At 34.1% G+C, this 23825-nt stretch overlaps 1 protein-coding gene across 10 annotated transcripts in view; it reads right to left on the bottom strand.

Moving 5' to 3' along the window:
- CDC42BPA (CDC42 binding protein kinase alpha) overlaps window positions 1-23825 on the bottom strand; it is a 372601-nt gene that overhangs the window by 241591 nt on the left and 107185 nt on the right. Inside the window, exon 2 of one of the 10 annotated variants that reach the window (XM_072647663.1) lies at window positions 14474-14775. The exons of 7 other annotated variants lie outside the window; for them this stretch is intronic. The gene's annotated coding sequence lies outside the window, so the exon portion shown is untranslated. Of the gene's footprint in view, window positions 1-14473; window positions 14776-23825 lie in introns of those variants that run through there. 2 more of the 10 variants (XM_072647664.1, XM_072647665.1) reach the window with 2 other exon arrangements.

Raw genomic sequence — 23825 nt, 5'->3', positions numbered from 1 at the left:
AGGGGGAAAAAAGGGAAACCAAATAACAGTATCAAAAAATGAGAGAGATGAATTCATCATCAATGAAGATGAAATTAAAGCATTTATGAGGTGCTATTTTGCCCAATTATATGCCAATAAATCAAACCATCTAAATGAAAAGAATGAATATTTACAAAAACATAAACAGCCCGGAATAACAGCAGAGGAAATACAATACTTAAATAAGCCTACCTTAGAAAAATAAATTGAACAATCCATCAACGAGCTCTCAAAGAAAAAACATTCCTAGGACCAGAAGGATCACAAATGAATTCTACCAAAACTTTAAAGAAAAATTAATTTCAATAATATTTGGAAAAATAGGCAAAGGAGTCCCACCAAATTTCTTTTGCAATAGAAATATGGCACTGATATGTAAATCAGGAATAACAAAAATACTGAAAGAAAATCACAGAACAATTTCCCAAACGAATACTGATGCAAAATTTTTAACTAAACCACTAGCAAGGAGATTACAGTAATACACCACAAAGATCATACATGACCAGGTGGGATTTATACCAGGAATACAGAGCTGGTTCAATATTAGAAAAACTATCAGCATAATTGACCATATCAACAACAAAATCAGGACAAATTATAAGATTATCTCAAAGGATGAACAAAAAAGCTTCTGACAAAATATAACACTCAATTCTATTAAAAACAATAGGAAGCACAAGAATAAATAGAGCTTTTTTAAAATGATAATTAGTATCCATTTAAAGCTATCAGTAAGCATTATCTGTAATGGGAATAAGCTACAAGTCTTCCTAATAAGATTAGGGTGAAACAAGAATATCACCATTATTATTCAATATTGTACTAGAAAAGCTAGCTATAGCAATAAGAGAAGGAAAAGAAGTTAAAAAAATTAGTATAAGCAATGAAGAAACAAAATTATCATACTTTGCAGGTGATATGATGGTATACTTGGAGAATCTTAGAAAATCAACTAAAAAACTTGTTGAAAAAATTAAAAAGTTTAGCAAAGTTGCAGGATATAAGATAAACACATATAAGTCATCAGAATTTACCAACAAAATCCAGCAGCAAGAGAGAAGGAAATTCCATTTAAAATAAATATAGAAAACAGAAAATATTTGGGAGTCTACCTGCCAAGACAAACCCAGGAACTATATGAACATAACTACAAAACTATTTTCACACAGTCAGATCTAAACAACTAAAGTACTAATTGCCCATGAGGAGGCTGAGTCAATAAAAGTGGCAATTCCACCTAAACTTATTTACTTATTCAGTGCCATACCAATCAAACTCCCAAAAAATTATTTTATGGTTCTAGAAAAAAATAACAGCAAAATTCATCTGGAAGAACAAAAGGTCAAGAATATCAAGGGAATCTATGAAAACAAAAATGTGAAGGAAGTAGCTTAGATCTCAAACTGTAATACAGAACAATAATCATCAAAACAATCTGGTACTGCTTGAGAAATGGAGGGGCACATCAACTGGAGAATGGCTGAACAAGTTGTGGTATATGAATGTAATGGAATACTATTGTGCTGTAAGAAATGAGGAACAGGAGAACTTCAGAGGCCTAGACGGACTTATATGATCTGATGATGAGTGAAAGGAACAGAATCAGGAGAACATTGTACACAGTAACAGCCACAGTGTACGAGGACTGTTTCTGATAGACTTAGCCCTTCACAGCAAAGCAAGGACCTAATACTTTCCCAAAGGACTCTGGAGGCAAAATGCCATCCACATCCAGAGAAAGAACTATGGAATTGGAACGCAGAATGAAGCAGACTATTTTCTCTTGTGTTATGTTTTGTTTTGGTTTGGTTTTTCTCATGGTTTCTTCCATTCATTTTAATTCTTTGCAAAATGACTAAGGTGAAAATGTGTTTTTAATAAGAATGTATGTGTAGAACCTATACAAGATTGCATGCCATCTCAGGGAAGGAAGGGAGAGGGAGGGGGAGAAAATTTAAGACTTATGGAAGTGATTGTTGAAAACTAAAACCAAATTAATTAACATTTTAAAGAGAAAAAAAATCAAGTGGCTGATCAGTGGAATAGATTAGTTACATAAGACACGGTAGTAAATGGCCACAGTAATCTAAAGTCTGATAAACACCAAAGACCGAAGTTTTTGCAAAAAGAACTCACAATTTAACAAAAACCACTGGGATAACTGGAAAACAGTTTTGCAGAAACTAGATTTAGACCAACATCTCACATCATATACTGATATAAGGTCAAAATGGGTACATGATTTAGGCCTAAAGGGTAATGCCATAAGCAAATTAGGAGAGTATGCAATAATTTGCCTATCAGATCAATAGAGAAGGGAAGAATTTATATCCAAACAGGACAAAGAGAATATTATAAGATATAAAATGGTTAATTTCGATAACATTAAATTAAAAGGATTTTACACAAACAAAACTAATGCAGCCAAGATTAAAAGGAAGGCAGAAAGCTGGGAGAAAACTTTACTGCAAGTTTCTCTGACAAAAGGCCTTATTTCTCAAATATATAGAAAACTGTGGAAACAGATTTAAAATAGAAAATTAAAAATACAAGTCATTACCAGATTTATAAATGGTCAAAGGGTATGAACAGAAAGTTTTCAGAAAAAGAAATCCAAGTTATCTGTAATCATATTAAAAATGCTTTAAATTACTATTGATTAGAGAAATATAAATTAAAACAACTCTGAGGTATCAGCTCATACCTATCAGGACTGGCTAATATGACAGAAAAGAAAAATGACATAAGTTGGAGAAGATAGGAAAAAATTAAGGTATCAACGCATTGTCAGAATTGTGAACTGACCTAACCATTCTGAAGAACAATCTGGAATTGTGACCAAAGGGCTATAAAATTGTGTGTATCCTTTGATCCAGCAATACCACTACTGGGTCTATATCCCAAAGAGATTTTTTTAAAAAAAGGAAAAGGACCTACATTTACAAAAATATTATAATAGGTTTTTTGTGGTAGCAAAGAATTAGAAATTGTGGGGATGCCCATGAACGAGGGAATGTCTGAACAAGTTGTGGTATATGACTGTGATGGAATATTACTGCATTATAAGAAATGATGAGGAAAGTGCTTCCAGACAAACTTATAAAGACTTACATGAAATACTATAAAGTGAAGTGAGCAGAACCAGGAATACACTGTACACAATAAGCAATACTACATGATATCAACTGTAAATGACTTAGCTATTCTCAACAATACAGTAATCCAAGACAATTCCAAAGGACTTAAAATGAAAAATTCTATATACCTCAAGAGAAATAACCGATGGAGGATGAATAAAGATTGAATTATACTTTTTTTTACTTTATTTTTCTTAGGTTTGAGGGGAAGGTGCATTTGTGTTTTCTTTCACAACATGACCAATAGAGAAATATGTTTTGCATGACTGTACTTACATAAACTATATGAAACTGCTTGCCTTCTTAATGAAGGAGGAGGAGAGGAAGGAAATTTGGAACTCAATTTTTTTAAAAAAACAAATGTCAAAATTATTTTTACATGTAATTGGAAAAAAATAATATATTTTTTAAAATTAAACTAAGGAGCTTATATCTCTACATACGATACGTACAGATATAGATATAAAATGTCTATATACATAAAAATGATATATACATAAAAATGATATGTATCAATTCTATATATAATAGAGAGCCATTTTAAGTTTATTGAGAAAGGGAGTGACATTGTCAGACCTGAACCTAACATCCTTGATGAGAGTATTAGCAAGCAACAGGGAGGCTTTAACAAGCTGACATACCACAGAGGCTCATATCTCTATCCATTCACAATTATCTAAAAGAAAATACAAAGGGAATACAAGATCCAGCTATGTTTATTTGTAAATTATTTCAAAAGCATCTGATTTAGAAGACAAAAATATAATCTTAAAAGTTTCCTTTCAACAAGGTGGCTCCCGCCACCTAAGAGAATCCAAATATTAGATTATTTGAAAGTTACATTGAAGGTAACTTTTTCATTAACTTCTTATCATAAATATGAGGCAAGACATAAAGCAAAAAACATTTTGCCTAATGTATTCATCAATCAAGGAAAGGAATCCAGAAAAAAATGAAAAGATGATGGACTTCCCTAAAGATGGTATTGTCTGTATGAATGTAATGGAATATGATTGTGCTATAAGAAATGAAGGAAAAGACTTATTCAAAGAGAAATGGAAATGCTTGTATGAACTGATAAAAGCTGAAATGATTGGGCAAGAAGAATAATTTATACCTTAAACATAAACAATTCAGAAAAATTACATAAATCTGATCAACTAAGTGATCACTAGGATTCCAGAGAGGAATGACAAAGCAGAATATTCTCAAACTCATGACAGGAGAATAAATTAATATACAAAATAAGAAATGTATTTTTGGATGTAACCACTACAGGAATTTGTTTTACTTTATTTTGCGTATGTGATTCAGGAGTTCTGTATTTCTTTTTATCTTTCATATTGTGGATGGAGGAAGGTGGAAGGAATCAAAAAACAATGCTTAACTGTTGGTTAGTTTTTGTTGTACTGTTTTTTCTCTCCTTAAGAATGTGTTACAAAGAATGCTTTGCTGGGTAGGAGACAGTATATTAAATATATATATATATTTTAAAAGATAATAGCGTAAAAAGCAAACGATTAATAAAACTACATTTAAAATGACCACAAACAATAAAACCCTACAGTATAAAGAGTTAGAATTAAATTTCACACAGAATGAAATGTATAGGTGTCCAACAAGTAAATAAGAACTACAAAGAACTAATGAATATCATTAACTAAATGTATGATAAAAAAAAAAAAAAGTGGGAGAATTATATGGTGTGAGTTGAGAATAACAAGTAGACAGTTCATGTATAGGATGTACCAAAAGTCTTAGTACAGTTTTAAACTATTAAAGTTTAAAACTACAATAAGAATTTTGGGACTCCTGTATTTCATGTTATAAAGAAATAAGAAGTAATGAATCTGCTACTTTGGGTGGACTCCCTGAAACAAACTTTAAGAAACACATGGATAACCGAAACACCGAATGAGGGACATGGAAGGGTAATAATGTTCTGCCACTTGGAGGGAACCGCCTGTATCAGTGAGATCACAGATCCATTTAAGCAGCTAAATGAATTTTAAGAAACAAATGGTAGGGCAACTTTTTTTTCCCACAACTCCACTTCAAATGATGGCAATACTCCAATTGTATCAAAACTAAAGACAAGATGAACTTATCATTTAAACTTCATTTAAATTCCTTTATGTCAAAAGCAGAAATGTTTCTAAGTTCCTTTCCCCTTTTGGTGAAACAGTCTTGGGGCTTCATTCTCCTTACAGCAATGCTCCTGACTTTCCAGATTTCAACCTCATGCCTCAGCAGCAGTCAGACCCTGGAATATCCATCAAACTCTGTGTAATTTGACCCTGGAATATCTCTGCCATGCTGTACAGTACTAGTATTGCTAATTATTGAAATAAGGCAAGAAAAGCACCTCAGAGAAAAACCACAGGTAAAAAGGAAAGAAAGTTATCATTTTCTGCAGAAGACATCACGGACCCTAGAATGAAACAATCAGAAGCAATTTAACAATTTACTCAACCACAATAATAATGTGAGAGGAAACAACTTTAAAATATGTGAGAATTCTGATAAAAGCAAAAACCAATCACAACTTCATCATAAGTGATCGACTAGAAATTATAGGATTACAGATTCAGTAATACGTACATTCTTAGACAAGGCCAAAAAGGTGATTTGTTTTAAACCTGACTACATCAATTTGTCACAAGGGAGGACTTGTAGTTCAAATTAGTGAGTAGCAATAGCTATGAAGAAAAACATCAAAAAAATCTTTATGTACAAAAACCACAAAAAGATCAGAAGGCGATACAATCAATTAATCAACAAGCATTTATTAAGTGCTTACCATATTCTAGGCCCTGTGCTAAGCAGAGGGTATACAAAGAAAAGCAAACCACATGCAAAAAAAATCCTGCACTCATAGTAACTGGGGAGACAAAATAACTAGGTACACACATGAGATGATCATTCCTTTCTTTCAGGTTCTTAAGTCTATTAACACATTACTTTGCACAGTAGCTGATCATTTTTAAAAATTTATTTTGTTCTTATTGCAATCATTCCTTTCTCATTCTAATTTTGATAGTTTGGATTTATGCTCTTTAAAAAATAGGCTATCAATTTCTAGATTTTTCCAAAAACAGCTCCTAGATTTATCTATCTATTTATCAGTAATTTTTTGTTCCCTTATGTTGATCTCTAATCCAAGTTATTCCTCTTCCATTTTCAGTTTGTTTTTTTCATGACATTAAAAATGTTTTCATGCTCTATTTCCCTAGTTTTCTCTCTCACTGATAAAGGCATTCAGAATTTCTCATTGAATGTTACTTTAGCAGCATTCCAAAGATTTGTTTTTAATGTATTGGGGTCTTAATTATGTAATCTGTTTGATGTAATCCATTTTTAAACAAATTCCTTTTTCACCCAGTTATTTAGTAAATGACATTTTAATCTTCTCATTTACTAAATCAGTTTATCCCACCTAGATATATGCAACATCTGCAAATCCGAAAAATATTCTATTATATCTTTATTCCAGTCACTTATAAAAATGTTAAATAGCACAAAGCCAATTGATCATTCTATGAGCAAGGAATGGATACTTTTTTATTCTTATCTTATTTTTATCTTATTATTAATCTAAATATAATAGAATTACTCTAGACAAAAATATTCTATTTTATATTAATAACTACATGCTATTTTAACTTAACTATTTTCCCTTTATCAAAGATAGAAGCATCTCTTTAGAATTACTCTGTCCCCACCTGAAGTATTCTTTTCTTCTTTCTCTCTAAAACAGCCTACTGAAACCTTTAGTAATTTAGCAAATGTATTTTAAAGTTGAAACTCTTAAACAATTACAAAAAGAAAAAAACCATCCATCTCATATTAAGGTCTGTGTTGAAAATTTAATGGTGTGTAAACTTATTAAAACATTTGAAAGTAAATTTGGGTGAATTATCCCTTCCCGGTAGCTTATTTCCTCCTGTAGATCACTCCATCAGGAAACAAGGTTTAAAAATCAATGGAAATTTGCAGTGGTAAGTAGAATTCATATAAAGCAGCCTGCCTCATTATGATTCTAGGCCCTTTGCTGTTCATTGTCCCATCATATTTTGGGATGACACTCTAGCAGCCAACACTGACCACACAGTGCTACTGGAGAGATTTCAAGGAGTTCACGTATGTAGATGGGAAAAAATGTCTTTATTTTCACTGACCTCTAACTCAGTAGTTCTCAAACTTATTTGGCCTACCACCCCCTTTTAAAAAAAATTACTCAACATCCCCCTTTCTTTAATCTTTTAATGTTTGTTTGTTTCTTCTGAAATTTGCATCATTTAAAAAATATTTCTTAAATGATGCACCCTAAATTTAGTAATTTATTGTAAATTTGTGGGATTTTTCCTACATCAAAATTTTGATGATACAATATTGCCTCACATAACCATACAGTATCGTATTGTAAACAAGTCATTACTCATATATATTCCTGCCAATGCATGCTAGACTATCCAACAAGAGACATGCTAGACTACCAACACTTGCTTGTTAAGACCTGTCAGCAGACTTGACCACTAATCAGCTATAACTTGCATTTTGTATGTTTATTTGGAAAATAATGTAATCACTATGACTTTAACTACTTTAACTGTTATACAACTGATGAAATAAGTATAAAGGGTTTTCCAAAATTCTCTTTTCTTTCCTTATGCTTCCACTGCCCCCTTAGTTTTATTCAATGCACCCCAATTGCACTCCAGGCTACTATTGCCCCCCCCCACCCCGTATAGTTCCAGCACCCACCAGCAAGTAGAATCTCTCACTTTGGGAAACTCTGCATCATATTTAGGATATTCTTTCTACATTGTCATGACACAACTTTTATGGTTCTCTTTCTATATTGTACAATCTCTTGCTCGATCTTGATCCAGGTCATATCCACTAACCATAGTACTGCGCAAGGATTTATCTTGGATCCTCTTCTCTCCTCCCTCTACACTATGTTGGTCGGTAATGTTATGAGTTCCCATGGGTTCAACTATCATGTCTATGCAACTGATTTTCAGAAATATTTATAAAGCTCTAATGTCTCTCCTGATCCTATCTCCCATCACCAACTGTCCATTAGACATCTCAAACTGGATGTCCTGTAGGCATCTCAAACATAGCATGTCCAAAACAGAACTAATTATTCTCCCCCCCCCCCCCAAATCCTCCTCTTTTTCCAATTTCTATATTACTTTGGAGGACATCACCATTCTCTTCTTCACTCAATCTCTCAACTTTGCAGTCATCTCACTTGTATTCAACTGAACAAATCCAATCTGCGTCCAAATATTATTGTTTCTACTTTCACAACATTTCTTTTGTGTATTCCCTTCTTTCCCCAGTACAATCCATACCCTGGTGTAGGGCCTTATCTCCTTTTAGAGGGTTCTGGTTTGTTTCCTTAGGTCAAGTCTCTCCCCACTTCAGTTCATCTTCCTCTACAGAGCTGTAAAAGTTGCCTGCCAGTTCTGACCAGGTCTCCCCAAGTCTGTGTGTGTGTGTGTGTGTGTGTGTGTGTGTGTGTGTGTCTCAAACACACACACACACACACACACACACACAGCTCAATAAATTCACGACTTGCTATTAGCTCCAGGACCTAGTTTAAAATACCTAAGTACAGACATTACCAACTGCTTCACTATACCCTAGGAATAATGGGACCTTTCCACTTGATTAAAAGCTGAAATCTTCCATGGGTATTGTCTCCCTCATTAGAATGCAAATTCCTTGAAAATAAGGGTCATCTTAGTTTGTTATTTTTATTGCTAGCACTTAGTACAGTGCTTTACTATTAATTCATTCATCTGAAATTCTATTTGGCTGTTAAACTCCTTCATAACCAGTCCCATTATTACTTTTCCAGTCTTCCTGATACTATATTCCTATTCATATATTCTTAAGATCCAGCAAAAATGGAATTCCTGCTGTTTCTCACAAGATACTCCATCTCTTGATTCCTTGCTTTTTTCACTAGCAGTTCCCAATAGCTAGAATACTCTCCCTCTTCACCTGCTACTCCCTGGACACCTTCAAGACTCAACTCAAAATTCACCTTCTACAAGAAACCTTTATGAGGCACTTCCATCCTAGTTCTTGTGCCTTCCCTGTAAGACAATTCCATTTACATTATAATGCAACCTGAATGTACAAAGTTGTTTGCATGATGTCTTCCCCATTAGACTATAAGCTCCTTGAAGACATAAGCCACATATTTTCCTTTCCTTGTATCCCCAGCTCTTAGTTAAGCACCAGGCATAGAGAAGAAGCTTAATAAATACATGTTAATTAAATTACTTTAGGAGATCTATGATACAAAAAACTGTTAAGAATTCTTGTTTTAAGATTTTCAAATTTGGTTAGCAACTCTTACCATTCTTTTTAAAAATAATATCTTCACTTGGAAGGCTTTTTATTGCTCTCCATAGATGAAGCAGATGTGAGTTTATTTCACCTCAAATGTCTTTTTAATATATGCTTCTCAAATATCCATTTCTTGACTTCATAGATCCTATGTTTTGCCAGTTTTTGTACATATTCTAGTCTATTTTCAGCCAGCACCCTAAGTCTTTCAAAACTCCACTGTGATTCTAGTTATAGTTCACCAGTAAAAGACTTGACTTCTGACAGCTTATGATATTTCTTCCTTTATCGTTAATAGTAATATTTTAAGTTAAACTATTACTTTAGACATAATAAAGACTGGGTCATTCTTTGGGGAACTTTTAATGGATTCTATAAGTTATTTTGTATTTATATCTTTTTATTGACCACTTTGAGGAAATTTTCTTTAATGATTTCCCTAAACATAATATCTACATTTTTTTAAGTCATCTGCAATATACTGTCAACTATATTTTACATCTGTTACTTGGGTCTGTGTGTTGTGAAATAGTCAGAATAAGTCTATAATTACAGAATTTTTTTAACCTTCATTTCCAGATCTTATGTGTTATGTGGAATTCTATCATGTACAACAGTAATTCAGCTGTTTGTTATAGTAGTAGCTTGAAGTATTAAGAGAAGGAAGAGCATTGTATTGAAAAGTCAGCACTGACTTGGGCTTGAATCCCTCTTTAGAAAATGACTAGCTGTCCAGGCCTGAACAAATCATTTAACTTTTCTAAAACTTAGGTTCCTAAATTATAAATGGAAATGTTAAATGAGTACCTATTTCAAAATGTTGTTCAAGATCAAAGGAGATAATATATATAAAGTGCTCTGCAAACTTTAAAATGTGAACTATTAACATCAGCATTATTGTTACTTTTTTATGCATTTAAGGAATTTTCTACTATATTATCTACACTAGTTATTTTCTTGATTAACTTTTTCTTTTTTTAATATTGTAATTCCCTTTTAATTTTTTGCTAATTTCCACAAAAAATTTCATACTTTCTTTAGGACCTGCTATTTAGTCTTATGATTGCTTCAACATTCTAATTCCTATTTATTTTCATGGAATATATAATTTATCCACTTGAAGAAGTCTCTAGGGATCTCTTGTGTTTTTAATTTTCCCAATCCTGCTGTTTGTGATACTTGTCTAGCTGATATAGTTGCACCATCATTGCATTTTTAATTCTATCAGCATTTTGCTTTGCTCATTTTTTAAATGTAATCAACTTTTTGGGGTAGAGTTTTTAGTCATTTCTTTTCTCTTTGGTGTCGTTGATTTTTGTTTGCCAATTTTCCTAGGAGAGTAGAGTTCTCTGCAATCCTCTAACATCTTACAAAACAGTTTTTTATGGTGACAAATTAAAATATCCCTCATCAGAAATCTCATGACTGACTATTGTCACTATAAGTCTATATTGAATGATTAAGAGAAAAAGGAAAGAAAAAAAGAAAAAAACCCTAAGAAAATCTATGTGGCCATGAAGACTAGGGAACCATAGAAACAATGGAGGTATATAGTTCTTCTCACCATAGCAAATGAAATTATGGTGAGATGTGAAAGGTCACATCACCTCTCTGTAAGATCTATAACTTTAAAATGCTGGTGACACTAAAAGAAGAGTATAGTTGTAGCTACAAATCCATAATCCAATAGGCCAGGCTTTACAACTGACTGAGTAGTAAGTCTTGCCTCAAATTACAGGAAGAATGGGGTTTTTAAATGCTATTTAACAAACTAAAAATGGCAGTGCTTGTTCACAATTACATTCCTGGGAGAAACTAACTACTGTAACAAACCCCAGTAACCTCAGCTGACCATATTCCTTTCAGCAACACAAATAAACATCCTACATACTTCAAAGAAACATTGTATGCAATGATCAGAAATTTTTCTACCACAGGATCAATCAAGACTTTGCTTGCAGACTCTCAAGAAGAAGGAATTCACTGTTTTACAACATGGTAGTATATCTGACTTTTGGCAGCTAGCTGGTTTTATTGGTTTTATATTTATCATCAGTAAACACCCTAAAATACACAGGGGGGCCTGCTATCAGAGGTTCTTTGATCTGCTTCTCTAAAAGGAAAGGCAACTTTTGAGGGGCTAACAATCACTTTAATCAAGAACAGGTGTCATTCAATTAGTGGGGGCGAGGGGGTAGAGGTCAGGACCTTGAACTTCAGAGAAAATACAGAGAAATCAAAGATCAACAGACATGGTTTCCTCTGTCTGACCACAAACAATACATATATCACAAATCAACAGACAGGTCCAACTGTCTGACCATAGTTGCCAAAGAGGGAAGCACTAACATCTAGGTTTTTCAAGCCAGGGGGCTGATTAGCAGCTTCCCAGAGTCTCTCATCTGACACACAAACCTTCTTCCACAAATTAAGCCCCCAAAATAAAACCACACCTCAGAGTCTTTATACACTTTTCAGAGCCAGAGGGCATCACATCCCTGGAGAACCAATAGCTCATTAACAAAAGGTGTGGACCTTCCCACAAATCTTCCCAGGCCCATTAATGGGTGGGAAAGGTCCTCCGTAATAACACTATTCAGAGGTACTTTTGGTGAAACAAAAACAGCACAAGATCCTACTTTGCTTGGCCTTACAGGTAGAGTACAGGGTTTGGTGTCAAGAAGAGTCAGCTTCAACTCTCATCTCTGACACTTACTAGCTATAAAACTTTGGGCATATAACTTAACCTCTCTAAGTCTTTGACATGCCTACCACCTTCTTTTCCCTGATGTTCTCTTCTCTCAGAGTTTTCATGTCATTGCTCTCTCCTAGTTCTGCTTCTACCTGTCTGGTCACTCCTTAGTCTCTTTTGTTGGATGTTCATCCACACCATGCTCAGAATGTATTGAGGGCCCCTACAGAGCAGTCCTGGTCCCCTACTCCTTCTATAGTAGTCTGCAATAGGCACTTAATAAAAGCTTGGTTCCCTCATTTTAAAAATGGATAACAAAAGCACCTACCTCAAAAAGAGCTGTTGTCAAAATTAAATAATTTATATAAAGAGCTTTGGAAAGCTTAAAGCACTACAAAAATGTTAGTTACTGTTAACAGCTACAATGGTTAGGAAAATTTTTCTTAACTCAAATTTAATCTAACTCTGAAAATTCATCCACTGTTTCCAATTCTGGTATTCAGGGACTATAAGGACTTCTATATGACAGCCCTTCAAATAATGGAACACATGCCTACTATGTTTTATAATTTATTGGATAAGCCTGGTCAGTTCTTATATCTGATTCTCATATGGCATGTTCATGAGGCTAGCTTTTTTTCCATACTGGTTATCCAGTACTAGAAGGAACATGTATAATCAAAAGTGTGCCACACTTGGAAGACACAGACCATGAAATTCAGACCCTGGCTGTAACACAACTTGTAAGGCCTCTGACAAGTTGATAAGTTTCATCATCTGTAAAATGAGAAGGTTGGACCAGGTTATCTCTTCAAGGTTGCTTCTAGCTCTACATCTAGGTCACTATATGAACTATGAGCACATGCCTAGCCTTTTTATGTTCTCCATAAGATACAAGATCAGATGCGGTAGAACAGGACTGCTACCCAGTCTCAGTCCTTGACACTATACTTCTCAATACAACCTAAAACTGAATTAGCTGCTTTGTCTGCCATTCACACTTTTAGCCCAAATGAGCAGACAGACCACTAAAAGTCCCAGATGATCTAACAGGTAAACTCCTTCTAGCCATGCTTCTTCATATTATAGTTGGGAAATAACTTTAATCAAAATATTAGGGTTTACATTTACCCTTCAAAGTCAGTTTTCACAGATGGAACAATAAGTCTAGTCCACTGAAATTTTTTTTAATTTTGGTATCCAACATGTTAGCTCTTCCCCCAACGTTTGTATTACCTGAAACTTTAATAAATATCTATGTTTTTATTCAACTCATTATTGTAAATTCAGTAGGAAAAAGTCAAGTCCAGATGCTTATAGAACTATGCTAGACAACTAAGCTAACAGGGAACCATTAGAAAATTAATCTTTTGATCTGATCATTCAATATAAAGTTAGCTATATCTAATTATAACATTTTCAAACCCACATCTCTCTATCTTTTCTTCAAGAACAGCAGAAGTTTTGTTAAGAGTTTTGCTAAAATCAATAAAAAAATTACCTCTGAGTCTACAGATTATGTTTAAAAGCAAAAAAAAAAAAGGAACAGCTATATATCTTGGCTGCATTTAGAAATCCATTCTATAGAAATGCACGACTCAAAATAAAAAAGCAATATGTGATTATGGCTAATAGAGTAGCATATGAATTCTGAAGCTATTTTGTTTCACACTGTTCAATCCCACAAAGGTCTTTCCCTTGAATTTTGTCTCATAATTTGTCCCCTGATTATATACTAGCCTTGTCATTGTTGTTTAACCTGAATAAACTATCTGCCTTCTACCTCCCTTGAGCTGGGGGGATGCCAGGCTATTAAATTGTCTAATGTTTGCTAGTACTTAATGAAGTTTCAAAGTGCAACATCAGTCCTACAGAAGTTGATTATGTCTTCCTAGATACTATACCTGCCCTATACCTAGCTGCTTGTAGGTCAACATGTATATGAAAAAGAGTGTGTTTAAAAGCTGTTCAGCCTAAGCTGAAAAGAGTTTCTGTTTTGCTTTAAAGGCATAGCTCCTTTAAGAAGCAGGTTGACAACACTTCTGTGAGTCTTTGCTTCAGTAAGAGGTCCATTCTATACCGATAGGGAACAAATAAGAAGGAGGTATATGAATGAATGATATAAGCAGCTGTCAGATTAAACCTCCCAAATTAAAAGGAAAGCAATATAGGGAAATCATACAGCAGAATTCCATGTAAATCTTTTTCCACAGATCACAGAAACAAAAGGATGCAAGGGCTTACTTACAGAGAGAAGCCATGTGGAGAAAAAGTAGTTTCCACTGGCATGAAAGGAACTGGGACTTCAGGTCTAAGGGCTAGCAAGATGCAGAGAAAATTCTAGTTAGAAAAACTGGAGCAAGCAAGCTAATTAAAGGTTTTTGACACCTGAAGCAGGGGGAAGGGGTATAGGCCAAAGGCAAGCTTTCACACCGAGCTCTGAAGCCCAGAAGCCTCGAAGCAGCTGGAACAAGGCTGGAGCAGACAGAAGCGGTGAGCCACCGGGAAGCTGCAGACAGGCAACGCCCAGAGCGCAAGTTAAAGGTTTTCCTGAAAGCAAAAAGGAAAACCCAAAGTTAAGTTAAGCAGTGAATGGTAACAGTTGAGGTGTAGTGACGGAAGGTACTTATAAGCTAGATGTTTATATCTCTTTGAATCTTGCTCCATCAGGTAATATTGTATGTATATTTTATAGTATTTAACATACCATTACACTATAGATTTATACTTTCATATCAAAATGAAAATACAAATATTTTTCTTAATTATGTATGACTGTTGGGGCTTATAAATGCTAAAACTATCTGTCTATACATATGTATATATTTATGTGTCTATATACATATATAAGAGTTTTAACAGTATTCACTTTTCACCTTGTGGAAGCTACAGAATTATAGGAATAGAAGAACTATTTGACCTCTCTAGGATTGCCCTGTCATTTACAAACCTATTAAATACAGTAAATGCCATGGGATATGTATATAAGCCCAATAGAGAGGTTTTTCTCAGGAATAGATAACTAAAAATATATATTTAAACAAAATCTAGACAGAACTGACTTTTTAAATACAATTCTGTATTAAAATATTTGCATAGATCCTTAAAATCACCCATTGTTATCTTCATTTTGCAAATCTAAGTTACAACATAGAGCAAGATTTAAAGAAACAGACACATCTAAGTACATGCTGACACTATCACTATGTCTCAACTGTTCTCAAATGCTGCTTAATAACTCTGAGTTTAATTATCAGACATAAGTAACACTCTCTTCTTAAGGTAAAAGAGCTTCTAAGCTACATGAACATAAACAATAACTTAGGGTTGGCTCTTACAATGTCTACTATTAATGAAAATTTGTTACTGAAGGCCACTTTTCCCCTGCTTTCATTTGTCCAAATCACTTGGGTTTTGGAGTAACAGTCAAAAATCCTTAATTGTTTGTTTACCTTATCAGAGATATGGAAAGAAAAAACACTGGCTTTGGAGTCAAAGAGGTTCAAATCAAAGATTTGCTACTCAATACCTGTGGAACCTTGAGCAAGTCACTTAATCTCTCTGGGCCTCAGTTTCCTCACCTGTAAAATGAGAAGGATAGACTAGGAAAGTCCCTTCCAGCTCTATATCTTTCTTTCAAAGTTCCTTATACTCATAATTATCTCCAAAATGCTCATGTACCTCTCTATCCCTTTATGTCGAAAAAGTAAATTTGTTTCTTTTCCTTTTCCATCTGTAATTAAAAGAGGGAGGGGAGAGCATAAAGAGGGAAAACAATATTTCCATCCTTTGCCCCATGACCAAAAGAGCTTATAATTACTTCCTTCTATAAAGAAAAAGATCACGTGAGGGAACCATATTTATACAGATCACCACCTAGTTCAGGCCTTCATCACTTCTCCTAGAAAACTGCAATAAACTCCTTTTTTTGTCTTCCTTTTACAAGCTTCTTCCCACTCCAATCCATCCTCAGCAGAGTTGTCAAAATGATTTTTATGACAGGCAGATCTGAGCCTATCACACTTCTAGTTAGCAAACTTCTGTGGCCCCTTATTTTCTCTAAGTTAAAATACAAACTTTTCACAACTTGACCCTTTCTACCTTGCTAGTCTTCTAATAGGACTGCCTATCTCATACTCTGTACTGCAGTAACACAAACTACTTGCTGTTTTTTCCATCACCTCCCATTTATGTTTTCCTGCAGTGACTGTCCATTCTCTGTGCCTGGAATGCATTCCTTCCTCATCTCCACCTCTTAGAATAACCTAGTTCCTTCAAGCTTAAATTCTACCTTCTTCATGAAGCCTTTCTGGGGACACTCAGGTGTTAGGGGACTCTCTCAGAAAACTACCTTGTCCAGTGTTCACTGTATACATATTCTGTAAATATTGGCATACCGTTTCCCATAAGAATGTAAGCTTCTTGAATTTGTTTTTGTGTACTTAACACTTAGCACAGTGCCTGAAATATAGTAAAGAGCTGATTATAACTTAATTGGAATTAATTATTTGGTTAATTATTGACTGCTTCTAAATGATTTGCTGGCATTCGTGTTAAAGTTATTTTGAAAAGATAAGCTAGAGATCTAAATTACAGATTTAGCTATACCTATATTAGAAGAGTAAGAAAACAGTTAATAAAGTTACCTGGGCTCAACAGCCAAGAGTTTACAATATATCCAGAAGTTTCCTTATCTAATAATGGGACTAGAGCCATAAAAGACTTATTTACACAACAGTTTCTGGCCAGGCTAAATCCAATTCAAAACCTCTTTCCTTTGAAAAGTAGCAACACTCTAAGACTATAGCTGACTCCATAAGTATTGTCCAGAACATGGGAAAGGAGAGAGTGGTATGACAGCAACAAAAAAGTACTTACTAATAGAGATCAATATTGCTACTGTAAAAAGAAAGGAAATAGTGCAATATTACCTCAAGGAAATAGAAAATTTTAATATTTAACCCCTACACACAACCATACAGTTGAGTGACATAGTTCCACAAAAGTATGAGGCTCTACAGAATATAAAGTACCTTTGAACACAACTCCTATTTGTGCACACATTAATATAAACAGAAGAGAATGCACTCCTATTCCACAGAAAAATTAGTTTCTAGGCTCCCTTTTGAGTTTCCTTTTCGCTTTCAGTGTTGTTTCTCTCTATTTGAGATAGCTATTTATAGACTCCCTCAAAATCATTTATATCAATATGTTAACGACTACGTATTTGTTTACCAAGTCTTATTCCTGATTATAAAAAGAAAGCCTTTATCTCTTACTGGATCTCTTATCCAGTAATAGTGAAACTGTTGGCAAACCTCAAACTAGTGGCAGTGATGAAAGATAAACCAATGAAACCACAAGACTGGTGCAACAGTGCCCCCATTCTCATTCTATTACATGGGCCATGGGGAACCTTTCTGGTCAGAGAGATCCTATGAAATTTGTCCCAGATCTGGGTCATGCCTTAAATGGATGTCAGTTAAAATGTGTACTCCAAACAAGTGGTGAACAAAGCCAACAATAAGACACAGAATTTATGAGAAAAGACCATCCCTTACAACAAAGACAGGATAGTTCATAAATCATTAGGTAAATTCACAACTGCTCTGGAGTAGTCCAATACTGGCTTTGAAAAAGTGATGACAAAATAAAGGCAACAGAGTACAAAGAAATAAGAATTGAAATTTCAAAATATAATCATTATCTACCCCAAACCCTAGGGTTGTAGAGAGAGGCAAATGACAATGGACCACTTAAAATTAAATTAAAAATATCTCATTCTGAAAAAACTTTAATCCTTTCTCTTTACTGAGACTTGCCTATTTTTCAATGCCAACTATTCATCAAAATTTAGGGAGCTAACTAGAAAGTTTCTTCTGTTAAGTGAGAGAATGAGAGCAATTGTCTTTAAGAAATCTTTTAACTCTAAATCCTATGTACCCTATACCAGAGGTGTCAAACATGCAGCCTCTGGTCACATACTGCCCACAACAGTTCCAGCTGCAGCCCAAACCAGATTAAAATGTAGTTCTGTAATATTAATGCTAGGTTAATGGGGGGGGAGGGGGTAGCGGGGAAGAGTTAAAGATTTTCCCCCTCCTATTAATAGGCCTCAGGTACCTTTTCTTCATTTCTATTGAGGCACTGGGTCAGAGGGTCATGCCCTCTGGCTAAGAAAAGTGTATAAATACTCTGAGGTAAGGTTTTACTTCAGAACTTACTCATTAGAAGTGTTTATTTGGCCACCAGAGGAGACTCTGGGTAGCAGTTTAAGGAGACCCCAGGTTTTAAAAACCCAGATGTTGGTGCTTCCCTCTCTGGTAACTATGTACCTATTGCTTATGGTCAGACAGTTGGAAGCCCTGTCTTTTGGTCCTTATTTCTCTGCTTGTACTTTCTCTGTTGGTGAAAGTAATTAAAGAAGATGGTTGATCCCTCAAAAGTTGCTTCCTTTTAGAAAAGCAGATCTAAGAACCTGTACAGCAGGTGTATGCCAGGGTTCTTGCTGTTACAAGTTCCTATCTGATTTAAATGTTTATGCACTTTTTAAAAAATATATAGTATATAAAAAAATATGTGTATATATATATATATGATATAATGGCATATATATAATGACATAAATAATATATCAATTTATGGCTAAGTCAATATGCTACCTGCAGAAATCACTTATGGTTTAGAGGCCCCTGTTTCTATTTGAGTTTAACATCATCAACCTATACCATAAAATCTAAATATTTGCCCCCTGTTTAGGGTAGTAACCACTCAAAAGAATTATCAATCAAATAATCTACTCATTAACAGAGAGAGACAGAGACAGAGAGAGAGTAAGAGACAGAGAGACAGAGAGAAACACACAAAGAGAATGAGGATTGACTACCACAGGATAAAATGCCCTTTGGATTACACAGCATTAGTAATATACTAACATACATATTGGACAAATACTACACACAACAATGAGCTAGACCTAGAACTCAGCAGAATAAGGAGGGCAGGTTTATTACATATAAGCAGCAATGGCTTTAATACTAGAGGTAGTATAATCAAATTTTTTTTAAAAAGACATTTATTTGTAGTATAATCAAAGTATTTTTCAAAAATTTTTTTCCAAAAACATTTTTTAAACATCATACTTTGTACCAGAAACTGTGTTAAGCAATAAAAATACAAAGTGAAATAGTCACTGCTCTCAAAAATCTCACAAAAATCTCAAAGAACGGAACAATATTTTCATCTACAGGCATATATAGATACATACAAATGAGAAGCAAAGTAACTTTAAAGATGAGGAAACTAGCAGCCAGAGAAATAAGAAAAGGCTTTTTGTAGAAGGAGGCACTTGAGCTGAGTGTTGAAGGAAACTACATACTCCAAGAAACAGAAGGTGGATAAGGAAAGCATTCCAAAGAAGGGGATACCCATCCCAAGGCAAGGAGATGGGAGACTGAGAAGGACTAGCCAGCAAAGAATATGACTGGACTACAGAGATCATGGCAGGAAGCACTGTATAAAGAGATTGGAAAAGCACAAGAGGCCAACTGTGAAGAGTTTTAATGGACAGAGAAGTTTATATTCGCTCCTAGAGGTAAACAGAAAGCTAACCTGCATTTTAGGAAAATCACTTTGGTAGCTATCAAGAGAATGAACTACCATGGGGAAACACTTAAGGAAAGGCAAGAGGAAGGGAATAAGCTCCACTGTGTGCCAGGCACTTTAGCTAAAAGCTTTACATCTATTATATACCCTACAAGAAACCACTAGAATAATCCAGGCAAGAGGTGCTGGCTCCATGAACGGTAAGAAGGGAACCGATTTTGAGAAATACTACAGCAACATAAACAATAAGACGACAATGCAGGAAGGGTAAGCTCAGAAGAGGGCAGGTGTGGGGGGAAAGACAAGTTTTGTTTCAGATAGTTTAATTTTGAGATGTATCAGGAAAGTGAGATTGAAACAACCAACAGACAGTGCTACAAATTAAGAAGAAACATCAATGTGGTATGACCAAGTTTCTAAATTGATATCCACAAAGAAAATATTTTAAAATATTGGAGGGAATATTAAAGGCAGTGTATTCCATAGATGATTTCTGATATAATATCCAAAGACTTAGATAAGAATTTGGAAAGGAAATAATGATTCAGAACACCAATGGAAGGAATACTCATATCATTGAAATCATAGCGGCCTTTTAGTTAAAAGTGTAAAGTAATTTACTGTATCTCATGTGGAAAAATGTTTTATTTATAAACTATAAATGTACACATATAAATGTGTATATATATTTGTTATATATATTTATAATTTATGTTATTTATAATAATATTTATATTATAAAACCCAAAACATTCTTTTCATTTCTGAAATGCACTTGTGTTGAACTTGGGAGGATGATACATTAGTAACTAATCCTACGAATAATCCAAATACACAGAAATAAAGAAAAATATATTTATAGGATTTATAGGATTCCCCAATATTTTTTAAATATACATAAGAAACTTCATTTAAAAATATGTAAATTATACAAATAAAGTGAGATTTAAATTCATTGTTCATGGGTAGGTAAAGCCAACATAATTTTTTAAAAAGACAATTTTACCCAATCTATTTACTCAATGCCATCCCAATTAAATTATTAAAAAATAATTTTACTGAGTTAGAAAAAATACTAACAAAATTCATTTAGAAAAACAAAAGGTCAAAAATTTCAAAGAAACTAAGGAGGAAAACTGTAAAGGAAGGAAATTCAGCAGTACCAGATCTTAAACTATATTAAGGTGAGAGCATTACTGTAGTGCAAAATGGATTGTTTCAGTTATTTTAAATTAAAAATTTCTTGTATAAATAAAATCAGTGTAGCCAAGATTAGAAGGAAAGCAGAAAAATGCGGGGCGGGGGAAACTTTCATAAACAATCTCTCAGACAGCATATGATTGTGATGGAATACTACTATGATGGAATACTACTACTAAGCAATGATGAGCTGGTTGATTTAGAAAAACATAGAAAGAATTGCACCTATGAAGGAAGATGCTCACCCCCCTCCAAAGAAAGAACTGACAAACAGAAATATGCATATTATGGTTCTACAATATGAATATGTGTGTATGTTTATAGATGTGTGTATATGTATGTATGTGTGTGTGTGTGTATTCATGTTTAATTGTAGGCTTCACTAGGATGAGGGAAGGGTGGGGGAAAAAGAAAAATAAAACTAAAAGTACAAGGCAGAAAAATCTAGAAAGAAGCACAGAAAAGCTGGGTTGCTTTCAAAACAATGTGTAAGATTTATTACACAGGTTTTTATGAAATAGAAATTTTTTTATATTGAATCCTCTCATATTCTGCTGTGTACGAGGAAATTTTTCTCCTTTTCTTGTTTTGTATTTATGTCTAAAATGAATAAAAAAATTTTTAAAACACATGTAAATGTACAGCCCAATATAAATGTAGTTTTTTATTTTATTAAATAAGGATAGAAAGTTGTCCTATGTTCACTTTTTTTTCAGAATACACAAAGTTGTATATAAAAAAATTACAATCCACCTTGGTTCAAAAATATCACGTTACTAGAACTTACTAAAAATTAGCATTTAACATTTTCTAATTTTGCTCCTGCCCTTAAAATGATCCAGTGAAAAATTCTTGATTATATGCTGATATAAATATTTTGGTTTCAGTTGTATCATATTTTTCCCCTTATTCTTCAAAAAGTTTGGTCTATTTCTCACAAAGTGTAATACTGTTTTTTCTCCTTACTCATGAAGTCCCTCATTTTATAACATACTCATCTGTTTGTTTCTTTTTATTTTAATTTTATTTTGTTTTTATTTTTATATACCAGTGGCACTTACCAGGCCAGATATATTCATCAAAAATTAAATGCATGTTCAATTCTTTACCATTTATTAATCAGGATGTGAACACTCATGCTATAGCTGATTTATCTGATATCAAGCAGACTAGTAAAGAGGTTCAAAAACATTCCATTCTGCCAAATCTAACAATGTTCATTGATTTGGATAAAGGTATATATATCGTATATTTATCACATTTGGAGACTAAATGAAGCTGAGAAAGATATCTAAAATTTTGGATAAGCATAAGAAGTCCCTCAAAAAAATCTGATTGCATTATAATGTTAGGAGAAATCTAATAAAATGAACTTGACATACATAAGTATAAAGTCTTTAAAAAAAAAAAAAAGCAGTGTGGTACAGTATCAAGAAAAACTAAATGCAAGTACCTTGCTTTATACAAAATAGGTGGTGGCCTCAGTCAAGATATTTAACCTCTCACTATCCCAGGTAACTCTTTAAAATTATACACTGCAGGACAGGTGCAAACCTGCATTGGTAGAAGGAGTTTCCTCACCAGGAGTTTCCCATACCAAAAAGACCACAGGTCCCCCCAATTGAAATAACAACAACAAAATCATTAAGTCTTACAGTTGAGGTAAAAATAATCAATTTCACAATCAGTCAATTAGCCTTTTGCTCCTATGAGGGGAAGCGAGGTGGTACAGTAGATGGAACACTGGCCCTGAAGTCAGGAGAAACTGAGTTCAAATTTTGATTCAGACACTTAACACTCTCTAGCTGTGTAAAATGGGCAAGTCTTGTAACCCTGATTCCCTCACTCCAAAAAAAAAAAGGGAAAAAAGCCTACTATGTGCCAGTCATTTGAGACTTAAAGACAAAAATAAAAATGCCCCTGCACTCAAGGAGCTTATATTATATTAGGGAAAACAATATGTACGTAGATAATAGATTAAAAGATACAAAATGAATACAAGGTAGATAATAATTGTATGGGGCATGCAACTAGCAGCTACAGATAGACGAAGAAAGATTTAATGTTAGAAGGTGACACCTTGGCAAGACTTTGAGGAAACAGAACAAAATTTATTATCATTCCCCCAAAATCCTTTCCTCTTCCCAATTTCCCTATTACTGCCAAGGACACTACCATTCACCTAACCATCCAGGCTCGCAATCCAGGGTCTATCATATTTGATTCTTCATTTCCATTCATCCTACATAACTAATTTTTGCCAAGTCTTGTCATTTTCTACTTTTACTGCATCTACTGTACATATCTTCTCTACATTCACACAGTCACCAGGTCCCCATTTCCTTAAGTCTTCAACACTACTGCCAACAGTCTGCTGTCTGGTCTCCATGGTTCTCCAACCACTCCAATCCATTCTCCACTCAGCTTCCAAAATTTAAAATTCTATTTGGCTTTTACAATTCTTCATAACCTGGTCTAATGCTACCTTTCTCTTCTTCTTACACTTTACTCCACATACTCTACAATCAAGCAACATTGTCCTTCTTTGTTGTTCCTCACACTCTACCCTTCATCTCATATCTCTACACCTTTGCACTCCTGGTCCCTCCTGTTCAGAATGTGCTGTCACCTCCCCTTTACCTCCTGGTTTTTCTAACCTCTGCACGAATCCCATCTTCTGCAGAATGACTTTCCTAATCTTTCCAACAGCCAGTGCCTTCCATTTATATTTTGTAAAACTTTTTGCAAGTCTCCCCCACTAGAATATGAGTTTCTTGAGGTCAGGGACTGTGTTT

The sequence above is a fragment of the Notamacropus eugenii genome, chromosome 2 (genome assembly GCF_028372415.1).
Source record: "Notamacropus eugenii isolate mMacEug1 chromosome 2, mMacEug1.pri_v2, whole genome shotgun sequence".
NCBI classification, from domain to species: Eukaryota; Metazoa; Chordata; class Mammalia; order Diprotodontia; family Macropodidae; genus Notamacropus; species Notamacropus eugenii.
The sequence above is the reverse complement of the archived record's forward strand: the minus strand, read 5'-3'. Positions and strand labels throughout refer to the sequence as shown.